The sequence below is a fragment of the Phoenix dactylifera genome, chromosome 9, assembly GCF_009389715.1.
Source record: "Phoenix dactylifera cultivar Barhee BC4 chromosome 9, palm_55x_up_171113_PBpolish2nd_filt_p, whole genome shotgun sequence".
NCBI classification, from domain to species: Eukaryota; Viridiplantae; Streptophyta; class Magnoliopsida; order Arecales; family Arecaceae; genus Phoenix; species Phoenix dactylifera.
Genome location: NC_052400.1, coordinates 7,914,506 through 7,927,350, shown reverse-complemented (window position 1 = coordinate 7,927,350; position 12,845 = coordinate 7,914,506). Strand labels below are relative to the sequence as shown.

At 38.8% G+C, this 12,845-nt stretch overlaps 2 long non-coding RNA genes and 1 other non-coding gene across 4 annotated transcripts; 2 read left to right on the top strand and 1 right to left on the bottom strand.

Annotated features, from left to right (window-relative positions):
- Positions 1-3,636: 3,636 nt before the first annotated feature.
- Positions 3,637-12,570, bottom strand: LOC113461068. Of its 2 annotated transcripts, XR_005513268.1 has the most exons (4): positions 12,355-12,570; positions 7,377-7,577; positions 6,578-6,794; positions 3,637-6,092 (listed from the first exon to the last, which is right to left on the bottom strand). It is a non-coding gene; the product is annotated as an uncharacterized LOC113461068 (long non-coding RNA). The 2 variants fall into 2 exon arrangements; XR_005513267.1 differs by having other exon boundaries at positions 6,578-7,577.
- On the top strand, positions 6,099-8,614 carry LOC120111860. The gene is made up of 2 exons (XR_005513269.1): positions 6,099-6,249; positions 7,894-8,614. It is a non-coding gene; the product is annotated as an uncharacterized LOC120111860 (long non-coding RNA).
- Positions 12,518-12,590, top strand: TRNAK-UUU. Its single transcript has one exon. It is a non-coding gene; the product is annotated as a tRNA-Lys (tRNA).
- The last annotated feature ends 255 nt before the right edge of the window (positions 12,591-12,845 follow it).

Genomic DNA, 12,845 nt, shown 5'->3' with positions numbered 1-12,845 from the left:
CTTTTGATTGATACACATATCATTCCAAACTCAAGTAGTGGTAGAAATAAATATTCTACTATATTCATTCAAAAAAAAATAGCCCGCAATCACTAACAATAAGAACACATCAAATTATTCCAAGAGACGCTAATCAACTATTTTCGAAACTCTAAGCTTCTCACTACTTGGTCTCAAGCCATGTCTACTCTACTGCATCTTAAAAAAAATGGAAAAAATAGAATGAGATTTATGGCTCGATAAGTTATCAAAATATTTAATTAGATCAAGTATATTGTACAAGAAATATAAATTTTTAATTTGCATGATTTTTCATAATAAAAATATGCCAAGGAACATATCAAGTCTATCAACATAAATTTGAAGATATACAGTGCATTTGGATAAAATAAATTTTCAAATCAACTATTAATGGATCATGCTCTCTCAGTCCCTTAGTCTCTATAATCATGGCCATGATCGGCCCATAGCAAGCCCTGAAAAAGACAAGATCCTAACTACGATATGCCGTCCACCGGTCATGCACTATATATATCATACTTGATTCATGCCCAAATAAATTATATCATACTTGATCTAGTATTTTACAAGTCAATTTCATGTAGCATGCATGCAAAACTTAATTTAAACATAATAGAAATAGATTAATTTCGAAATAATATAAATCAGATCGTTTGTATGATTAAATATGCTAGGGGTAGAGGTAATTTATTATTTCCGCCCTAAAATCTCTTGAAATTCACCAATCAAGAAAATCATCCAAAAACCTAATGTAATCAAGTGTTTTATTAGACTTCTATAAAAGGCATAATATAAATTGAAACATCCTTTGGTAGGATCCAGTCTATGTCAAGACTATAGAATCCAGCCTAATGTTTAGGAGTCTCGACCACCCCTTGGATTTAACAATTAATTATAACTTAACACTAACACATGAATTTCATCAGGAGGTGGGGTTCGTGATTACCTGAATGCATTGGAACCAGTCTCGATCACGCCTCCTTGCTATCCGGATCTAGATTTCCACCTTATCAAATTAAAGTTTTTAGGTTAGATCTAATTTATCCAATAAGGAAAATTAGACTAACTAAAAGCAATTAGGCTCGGTCCGGGTCAACCAGCAGATATAGAAAGGAGAGAGTGACTTAGTCTGAGTTCAGTTAAGGGCCTGATCTATTTGGAATGGGTCAACCAACATACGAAAAAGAGAGATACCCGATATAAGGCCAGTTGGTCTTTTTAGCCTAATCCAGTTAGTTTAGGTCCAGTTAGGAGCATGGCCTATTCGGCCTGAATCGACCAACATAAGAAAAGAGACTTGACCTGAGTTTACTCGGAGCTTTTGGTTTGATCTGAAAAGGAGAGATAATAGCAAGGGACTATTTTTTTCTTCCTCTTTTTTTTTGAATTTTCAAATGACAGTCGGTTGGGCCTGCCAACTTTGATCCAAGATAGGCCCATTTTGGCCTAGTTCTCACATATACTGTAAGAAGAAATAAGTGTGACTCAACAATATAAGTCTATTCTATTCCACCATACGGTGGAAGAAGAGAAAGATATCTCTTCTAATTGATATATTTTACCCCTATCCACTCTCTAAATACATAAAAAAGTGAAAGGACAATTTCATTTTTGAAATAAAAATCAAATTATCATGAAATTCAATACATGTTAAACACACTTTATTCCTCGGACATCTTCCAATTAAACCCTAAAAGTTCTTACCCTATAGATTAAGTCATATCCATCCAACAGTAAATACAAATTTTTTATACCCTCAAAGAGATCAATCCCGCAACCGCCTCTGCCCCTCCCCTCTCTTCCTCTTCTTCTCACCCCTTGCCAACAGGCCACCCCCTCTCCATCATGGTGCTCTCATCTTACCTCTAATAGTTATCTTCACCTTCGTCCTTGGTCACTCCCTGACTACAACAGATTACATTTGGGTTGCTCTCAAAGGGATTGAGGATGAATGGAGAAAAAGAGAAATATAGCATTAGTGGATATTGAAGGTGAGGCTAAGACAAACAAGGAAAGGCCGCCAATTTTGGGTTTTTCGACAGAATCACTGCATCTTCCTGAAGGTGAACCTCTTCTCGGTTTGTTCCTTTGAAGCGCATGGTGCAAGGTCTAGTTTCCCATTGGCTATAGCAAAGCAAATCAAAGCTGTGTCAGTGCTGAATCAGTTTATTTTTTTTGACAGGACCCTAGCCTGAAGGCAATTTAACAGCACAACCTCTACCATCAAAGCAAAATCTGCAATGATTGATTCTGAATAAGGAGTGTGACAGAAGGGTTCCATCAAATATCCTGAAGGGATATCCTTTTCATCAACTAGTCTGTATGTTCAATTTCTAATAATGACTTGGGAAGAAAAGGTATATAATCTAAATCAAAGAATTAATTTCTCAAATTCACTTTAAACAATCATAATTGATGAAATAGAGATGCACCTTCCTTTCAGATAAACCACATATGCTAGTTGCAATTATTATCAGTCCTCCATATCAAGACCAATACAAATCCAGATTTGAAAAAATGGCAAAGCATAACAATGCTCCCTCCACGGGAGCTCAAGCTAAAAGAAAGAATAAGATAGAGATGGATAAACCAATTAACTATAAACAGGGACAAAAGTGAAGCCCTATGTATCCACACAATTATCTGATAAATTTAATGTATCCCAACAAAAACCAATTTGACAACCATAACATTGAGCTCTCTAATATATGTACCATGGCCTCCTAGCATAATGGAAACCGATGAGGCTTGTCAATCTACAATTTGCTTCTCAGGTATGAGGAGACTATTGATGACCAAAATGTATGGTTCCCTTCTGAACACAGCATGAAGTTAATAGAACATTGTACTGATAAATTTACTGCTTGAAAACCTAGAGCTGCAGTACACAAATGTCACACCATAATGACGACTCAAAACCATAAACCCACCAAGATGAACAGGTCCTATTCACGATCCAATGCCAGAAAAACTGGTCATTGGAATATCCAACTGAGAAAAGTGATACATATATTAGATTTGCGAACCATACCATCTCCACTTAAAACAGAGAATTCAGCTAATCAGCAACTTGTTCTCATCCAAGAAAATATACTGAGGCACCTCCAGGGAAAATGGAGCTGGGCTTTTGCAAATCCTACCAGAGACACCATAATATGACTAATTATACCGGCAAAACCAACCACCAAATCTCCATTGGGTAGAGGAATTCATCCCAGGGGGGTGCAGACCCCAACCACCACAAGCCAGTCAGGGTTCCTCTCTAGCTGAATCTTCCTGAGGATCACGAAGCAATGTCACATCCACACTGCCAACTTGACATCATCCTCAGTCCAGTGCCTTATGAACACTGGCCTTCCACACCACTTCACCGTAACTGCGTTCCCAGGCTCAGTGCTGGAGAGATCAACCTCCAGCGAAGCTAGAGCGAGGACGTCCTTACCAGCGGACATGTTCAACACAAACTCAAGGATTAGGAGACGAAGGTATGCTTCCTAGGCTTGAACATTGACCAATACTATTCCTCGACATAGAATTTAATATTAAACAAAAGAGTTATTTACCCATGGAAAGCATAAGGAGCATTTTAGAACATGAAGATAAGAAACTAACATAGGTAAACAAATGAACCCATTTGACTTAAAACGCCCTCCTGATGTTGCATTGTATTATCTGGATCTAGGGAAACAAACATTCGCAACATAGACATAGAAAGTTAATGATTTAAATGGCGTCGTGATTTGCAAATATTACCTGGATCTAGGAAAATATATCAAAAACTCTTATACAACACAACATTTGCAGAAAGCTTGTCCATCACGAGAATAGTGACCGATGCTGTAATACCAACATCTACAAGAGCTTCTTGAACCTCCATCTCTTTTCTGGAGTGTTCACATGCATGGTTGCATCCGCGGGCTAACTCAGAAGCCAGAATTTGCCACTATGGGTGCTGCACCTGCTTCAAAATCTCCCTGGAAACTTGTTCTCACACCAGCTTCCTTATTAAGAAGTTTTAAGAAACCTATGTTCCCACACCCTCACCTGAATCTGCTCCTGCACTTGCATTTGCTTCTAGTAACTAAGTTGCTATACACAAATAGCATGCCTGGCCCAGGATTATGCAAAATTTTGGAATACCTAATGCCACGATCTTTCTACCAATGCTGCAAGTGTCCTGGACAAGGGGGTAAACAAGATATGGAATACCTAGAAGAGGTTAATGTTATCTCTCATATATATATATAGAAAAGCAAGCAACAAAAGAGATTATTTATTAAGGTCGTCTGATATGAATGTTTCGCATCCAAACTTTCAAATTAGTTTAAGTGTTTTAAAAGACACTTGTGATAAGCAGGCGGTCAACGGACCATATTGTGCACGCAGTATGCTCGCTGCATATACAGGCATGCATGCAATTAATATCCTTTAACTATATAAAAACAAATGAAATATATTAACAATGATAAAAGTGACAGCACAGAAGTAATATTCTTTTTGAGTAAATAATATCAATATTAATAACAACAACGTATTAACAAATAGTGCTTATTGCCTAGCATTTAGTACTAACAGCAATAGTTATAACATAACTGAAACACACGTTGAACCTAACTATCAGCCTATACATGCTTCAGTGGCACAGGCCTGCATAAAAGTGGGCCACGTAGTAGGCCCTTAATGCTAAATGAGCCACAAGCAGTCGCACAGTATAAAGTGGGCCACATATACGGCTGCATAGAGCTAAGCAGACTGCTTTTTCAGCCCATATGCAGCACAATGCATAATATAATTGCATATAGGCAATGCAGTGTGGTCAAGGGAACACATCCACATGTGCAGCTTTATGCACCGCTTTTTAGAACACTATCAAGGGTTTTTGGAAGATCACATCCTGCAGAATTATTTTCATACCCATATTCTTAACCATTCTTTAAAAAGAAGAAAATTTCACTTCTAACATTGTTATAGTTGGTCAAACTCATTATAAGAGGAGTCCAACTCTAATGATTCTTAAAAGTTGCAATTAGAAAAAAAAAAGGAAAGAAAGTTGACAAGTATCCAAGAGTCACATATGTATTCGACAAAGATTCTAGGAGCTGGACATGATTGTCCAAGTAACACAGTACAAGGTTGTCCTAGAATCCCATATTTAGTAGTAGCAGACAGGATCCGTGGCTTCTTGGTTTGTAGCAGATCATCCATAACCTCCACAATTATCCAAACTACTGAATGCACAAGGATATAAAATATGATGCACCCCTATCGATGTGTTGTTGCACAGGATGCTCGGACCCATAGAGCTAATTCTATTGGCTACAACAAAATGTACTGGACAAGCTATGCCACATTCTACACTATAGAGGCACGAGTACTGAAAGCACAGACTAACCATAGATGGTAGGCACCATAAATTTGTCCCATCGCGCATTGAAAGCATTATTATTTCCCTACATACACATACAACAAGGGGGCATATCTATGTACTTGTGTTCCAAACATGCCAAATAAATAAAGGAACTTAATTTTATCCATAATCAAGCAAACGAAGTTCGATATCATTTAGATTATGATATGAAAAATATATAGTTCCTTTATTATTTGCTAATTTCATAGGTATAATATCAAGTATGCCTTTTTAACTACTTTATCTAAAAGACTGCGTGGCTTACCTAAGAATTATCCCTCCTTAAACATGAACCTACATTTTGTAAGAATATTGAGCTGGGAAATACATGTAACAATGCATAAACCGGTAGTATTGCTAAGTGCACATGTCAAGAGTGTGATACAAAGAGATGACTTGGACACAAGTGTCCCCTCCTTTCAATGAACAGATGGAAGACTTAATTGTTCAACCAATATCTAAAGTCTAAGCCACTTTGTTTAGTAAAAGAAAGTATATGGACTAAACGATGGAGGCAAGCAAAGAGAAAGAGCATCTGAATGCATCCTCCTCATTTTAGTCATTTTTCAGCATGATTTGGAGAACCATCCATTGAAGATTCCTCTCCCTTCTATTTCTAAAATCTACCTCACTCTTCAAATTATATTATAAGCCCATCAACAACCTGGATAAAAGAAATAGGATATGTAAATGTGATCAAAATAAGAAAAAGAAATGAATTGCCTTGCATGAAATGACCGTATCAGAAAGGAAACTTTGGGATTGCTTAATCACAGATAAAATAAATATGTAAAGCAACATAAGTTATGAAACCATCATAGGTAGGGCTGGAAGTGGGCCGGGCTGGGCCGGGCCAAACCCCTACCCAAACCCGGCCCGAAATTTTTTTCCGGGCTTCGGGCCGGGCCCGGGCCCGAAAAATCTTAAAGGAACCAGGCCCGAGCCCGGCCCGAGCCCGGCCCGAGCCCGTTTGGGCTAGCCCAAACGGGCCAGCCCGGCCCGTTTCTCATCACACCACCTCTGTATGCATTCCCTGTGAGCAAACTGGAACAGGGGAACACCAAATCAGCAATATTAGCAAATAAAGATCATTTTTTGATGAATAGATCTCAAATGAATTCATAGCAAACCAAAACCAGAGATTATTACCTTCAAAGTCCCAGAACAAGCACAGGGAGATTCCATGCTTGTGGAGCTCTCTTCCTCCTCTTCATGACAGATTCTACACAGACGTATGGATGAAAAAGAAGAAAGAATAATAGAAGGAGGAGAGCAAGAGGAAGCCATCCTCCCATCATCTATAAGCAATCTAATTTCTTCTCTTTCTCTGAGTTCCATCCTCTTCCACATGCTATACCTAAGACCTCTGAGAATGTTAGAATAAAAACAGACCTTTAATTCATTCCCTCAGAAAGGAAAAAAGGGGAATTTTTCTGTGCACTTGCTTCTAATGATCATAATTCTGGCTGCCATCATTTGTTAAGAATCAAATTCCGCAGAATGCCTTAAATATTGATGATGGACTTGTTTAACTTACATTTCTTCTGGTCAAGTATAACTGAACTCAAAAAACATTAGAATATTTAAAAATCCTCTTTCTCCAGGCATTCCTATCAACAATTGCCTCTAATGTTTTTTCAAGCTTTTCTATATCATCACTACTGCCGTACTTCAAGGATTTTTAGATCAAAACCATTCATTAGGCCTTTCAACTTGCAATAATCCTTGAAGTACGGTCGACGACGAGCTTGGACGGTCGAGTACGGTCGACGACGAGCTTGGACGGTCGACGACGCGTCCACGACGGCTGCCTCAGAACTAGGGTTTCACCGCTTCGCCGAGTTTGGATGGAGAAACCCTAGCTCCATGCCTCCGCCGCTCGTCCGCTCTAATCCTCTGCAAATCCCAACCAAAATGAAGAACGGAAGAAGATACTAAGTAATCGTACCTCAAAACCTAGCTTGGCCGATGATAGGGTGGTCGGAACTCCTCTTCACCACTCCGCCGAGCTCGGACGGACGGACGGTCGACGACGACGACGACCGGTCGACGACGACGACGATCGGAGAAACCCGAGCTCCACGCGGACCACGCCTCGTCACCTCCACCGCTCGTCCGCTCCGGCCTCCGCGGCTCCGCGCCTCCGCCTCTGCAAATGGTATGGGGTGAATCGGGTGAGGCTGATAGCCGATAGGGGCAACGGGGGTCGGGACTCGGTCACTTGGGGGCTTGGGGCAAATCACTTCATTCGGGCCTGCGAGTCGGGCTGGCAGCGCACTCGGGCTTGGACGGGCCCGGGCCGGGCCAATGAAATACCCGAGCCCGGCCCGAAATAGATATGGGCTTACTCATTTAGCCCGAGCCCGGCCCGAAATGCTTACTCATTCAGCCCGAGCCCGGCCCGCGGACGGCCCGGCCCGATGGGCTTCGGGCCGGCCCGAGCCCACTTCCAGCCCTAATCATAGGTGGTTTTTTACCTCTGTCATTCCTATAAAAGAAAGGGAAGCATGCAACCACAGATGAAGGATTCCTAGAAAAGTTAAGGATTAGAATCCTTTTTACATATCAAGTGGATTCAGTCTTATATATACATGAGAAAGGTAATTGAAAAGTCTCAGCAGTTTTCTGCTCCACATAAGCCGCCCTTTGTTTACCGAGGGCCTGGTAACTGGTGCACCAAAGGTGCATCCTTCCTTTTTTGATCAGTAAAACCTGTTTTTCATGTATAACTATAGATCGAAAAACCACTTGTACTTCACAAGGAGGGGGAACCATAACCCGAAGAATGGGACTGACATAGTTCTTGAACGGCAATACGCCAAAGAGAGAAAAGAAGAAAGGCACCAATGTAAAAGCAATCTAAAAAATATAAATATGGAGAACCTTGCAAAAAATTAACAGCAACAATATTAACAAACTCAGGCACCATAAGATTGAACCCCGGCAACTGCCAATAAGACTTAATCAACCTTTCACCATGTTCATCCAGTCATTCTACCAGCATCCTAGATAGAACAATAAAAGCTCTGAAAAGTGGGTCATAATAATCTTACTTGGCTCCTATGACCTTTGGTGTATCAAAAGCAGCAAAAACTCCAAAACCTGACAATTTGTATGCTCTTTTACATGAGTTCTGGTATTGGTTTTAGAAGCAAGTGTGCATCTAGAAATTGTATCCAATATACTCCCCCTCCCCCAAAAAAATAAAATAAATAAATAAATAAATAAATAATCTGAACAATAATCTGGATATCAAGAACCAGTAAATTAGGTGTGGATATGGGATACGTCCAGCATCATCTAAGTTTGCCTACAGACATAAGCCGCCCACTCAAACAATTTAAATTGACAGGATCATAACCACCCATCAGATGCTACCACTTCAAATCGAGAATTTAGGAGAAGTACTTCAGCAATGCTAAACTAAAACAACATAAAAGAACAACCTGGAGAAAAATCAGGGTTAGCATCCAAAACTTTTTCTTCAACCCTTAAGAAGGAGCCAACCTTAACATCTCAGTTTTATTCATCTGTTTTCATGTTAGTACCCAAAAACTTTTGCTTCCAAGGAGCCAGACACACAAACATGAGGCCTTCAACTCAAACAATTTAAATTGACGGGATCATAGCCATCCATCAGATGCTACCACCTCAAGTCGAGAATTTAGGAGAAATACTTCAACAATGCTAAACTAAAACAACTCAAAAGAACAACCTGAAGAAAAATCAGGGTTAGCATCCAAAACTTTTTCTTCACTCTTAAAGAGGAGCCAACCTTAACATCTCAGTTTATTCATCTGTTTTCATGTGGACCAAAAACGTTTGCTTACAAGGAGACAACCACACAAACATGAGGCCTTCACCCCCTAAATAGGCGCTGATCCTGAATTTTTAAGGTTTCTTGTCTATTTACCATATTCTACCAAATCTCCACTCCCCATACAATGTGGCATACACCACTCAAATCCAGTATCAATTATCCACTAGATGCTGCACTAGCATGGCAAGAGCAAGGTAGGAAATTAGGCCCTAAAAGAGAGACCTAACATTCACGATTCACTCCAATCTTCTCACTTTCAATGCCTCCACCTTTGCTCCTACGTTCAACACCAACTTCCTCTGGAGTAGCCTCATAGGCAATTGAATTACATGAAGAAAAAAATAACTACTAATTTTTCCCAACCTGAATTTTTAATCACAGATATTTACCCATTTAGATGTTGTAAAACAAATTCAAATTGAAGCACCAAGAGCAAAGAGATCTGCAGTGGTATTATTTGGATCTGATGTTCAGAATGAAGCACATTTCATTATAGGAATAAAAAGAAATAGAGTGAATTGAATAAGAAAAAGAAAAGATTAAAAATATGTTAAGCAAAAAGAAATAGAAGGATGAAGAATAAGAGGAAGGATGAAGAATTAGAGTAAGAAGGGAAGGAGGCTTGCAGGCCTTTCTTTGTTTCAAAAATAGTTTCTGCATCCCATTTTGAGTCCTAGAACAGCCAGACAAAAAAGCCTTCAATTTAACCAGCCATTCATGCTATCCCAACTAGGAGAAACTAATCAGAGTGTAAGCAACCTGCCAAATTCCTGATTAAAAGCCTTAGCCCAATGCTTTTCTTATTACAAGAATTCACTCTAAAAAGTAATAAAGCTGGCTATTCCTAATAAAAGGTCTAGCCAGTCACTTAATAGATCCCTAACTTGAATTCAAATTGGGCAATTAATAAGGAAACCAATACCAGAGCTAGTGGGCACCTAATAATGACTTGTACAGGAATCACTACATCTGATCTGTTAACTAACATGTTAAATAAAAGCCCCTACTTGTGGGGATCAATAGACCCCTAAAAGAATCCCAAATATCTGACCAAAAGCTAGAAGTTTTATTAATTAATGAATTAATATCCAGATAACCTGAAGCGAATAAAAGGCCAACCAAATCTCATTTAGCTGCACCATTCCTGTCACTTCATTGCACAATCCTGCATCCACAGCAAGCCTTGTTCTCCTCCCAGGAAAGTGCCTGCCCACCTCCTACATCCAATCGTCTCTTTGCCTCCATCACTTGCATTAGGGGTGTTGTATCCTGACTTCAATGGCATATAGGACTCATATCTCGTACTCGTAAATACTTCAGAGTATAGAGTTTAGGGTTGGTCCAGTTGTCAAAGCCTCTACAATTACTGGTAGACAACATCACAATCAAATTCATGGTGGACAATGACTAAGATGACAAGGAAAATGATAGTTTCATTGAAAAGACTCTTTATGTTTTAAAATTGTTCTTTACATAAGATTATGCTTGTGAAATATGAGTATCCATATAAACTTGGTCTTAAACTATCTATTAGAAAATCCAAAAGTTTTGTCAAAGTGATGCTTGAATGGACATCCAGTAATGAAAGTACTAAAATCTGGATGAAAGACAAAATTTATATTTCAATCGATCATTAAAGTGGAAACATAAAATACGATGGACATGATTGATTACATATTTCATAGAATTGTTGAAGAAGAAAAGACACTAATATCACTCATTACCATAACTACTTTTTCTTCATAAGTTGCACTGGAAAGAAACGAAGGCAATGCAAGATGACATGACAAAAATAATAAAAAATATGACAAAATTTTAAGAGAGAGTTGTAGATGCAAAATCCTTGCAGAAAGATTGCCATCCTCACTACTTAACATCCTTGATAAAACAACCAAATTATCGACTGCTCCCAAAGTAGTGTAGACAAAGGAGATAATACAAGACATTAACTTTATAAAAGCACTTTGCCCTTTCCAGACTGTTGTAGTAACCAATTTCAAGAGCTATAACATCTGTCAAAAATGCAACATGTTCTGCTAATCTATGTTACCCAAATTCTCCAGTTTAGCCTCAGTTTATCAGCTCCCAACGTATGATACATAAAGATGGGCACTAATGTGAAATTGGAAAAATCTGCCGCTCAGAGGCACAAATGCTCACACCACATGTACCCAGCTCCATGTAATATAGCTTTCAATGAAAGCCTTCTCAAATCCTTTATTGCCACATACATGCTATTGCATAGTTATACCATCCCATGCCATCCATTTATCCAATATAAGCAAAATATATTGGCAGCCAGATGACCTCTAATAACCCAGAGTCGGAGAAAACTCATTAACTTGATACATCTTATACGGACAATGTGTATCATGAAGAATAAGTATTATCGAGGCAGGAAATATGCTAACTAGGTATAAATCTAAACAGTCTGTTAGAATTATAAATAAGGAACATTAAAAGTCTGATATTAATGTATGGGTTCATTAACAGTCCAAAAACACCATCCATCACCAAAAATAAGGATTTATACCATAAAATTCAGCAAGAGTACCATAAGTCAAAGTCTTATTAACTAACAGTTATATTTTTTCCAGCTTGAAAAAGATGTCAAGCGTAGAGCATTACCTATGCTCCAGAGGAAAAGACCATCTCAAACACAATACTGTAAGGTGCTTAAAACGTATAAGGCAAAGATCTTTTCTCCACATAACTACTACTATTAACCACACAAACAACTCCCCGTATATGAAGATATTCTAAACAACATAAAATAACATTCCTAAACTAAGAAAAAAAAATCGCGTTGAACAAGCTAATTTGCATTAAATTGACAAGATTCTCCTTGTCTTCAGAAATTCCAGAATGGAAAAAAGGTTCGCATACCTTAAAAACAGCAAGAGTGACTCATTCAACGCTAGGATGAGATTAAATTGATGATTGAAATGCAAAATATTCAATAAACCACCTATCCTTAGACAAGAAGAGATGGAAGACAAAAGGCCATCTCCGAATATTTAAATAATACGAGAGAGATCACGAGTAGATTGGGCAAGCATATAAACTAAATCGATAGCAGATAAACATAAGCAAAAGCAATCCTAACCTCTGGTCATGCCGAAATAGCCCGATTCAAGGGTGAATCGAGCGGGAGAGATCGATTTGGAGTCGTCGGTGGAAGAGTCGCCAGCTCCATGGATGGGGTTCCTCCGGTTTTCCGGAACTGATATGTATCGAATTAGAAAATACGTTATCCACGGGGTACCGTTGCCGTCTTAGCTCAGCTGGTAGAGCGCATGGCTTTTAACCATGTGGTCGTGGGTTCGATTCCCACAGACGGCGCTATAGTGTTATTATAATTTATTTATTTATTTGCTTTTCACCCCCTTTTCTTTTTTCTTTTTTTTTTCATCTACGGTCTTAAAAGGATAACTTGCAAGAAAAACTTAAGGCGCGTTTGGTAACCCCAACAGGATCACCACGGTGATTTAAGATTTCTGATGATCTGAATACTGAAGTGATTTGATTCTTAGTAATCTAAGATCAATGTATTTGGTAGGCCATAGTTCAGTGATTAAAAATTCCTAGATATCCATG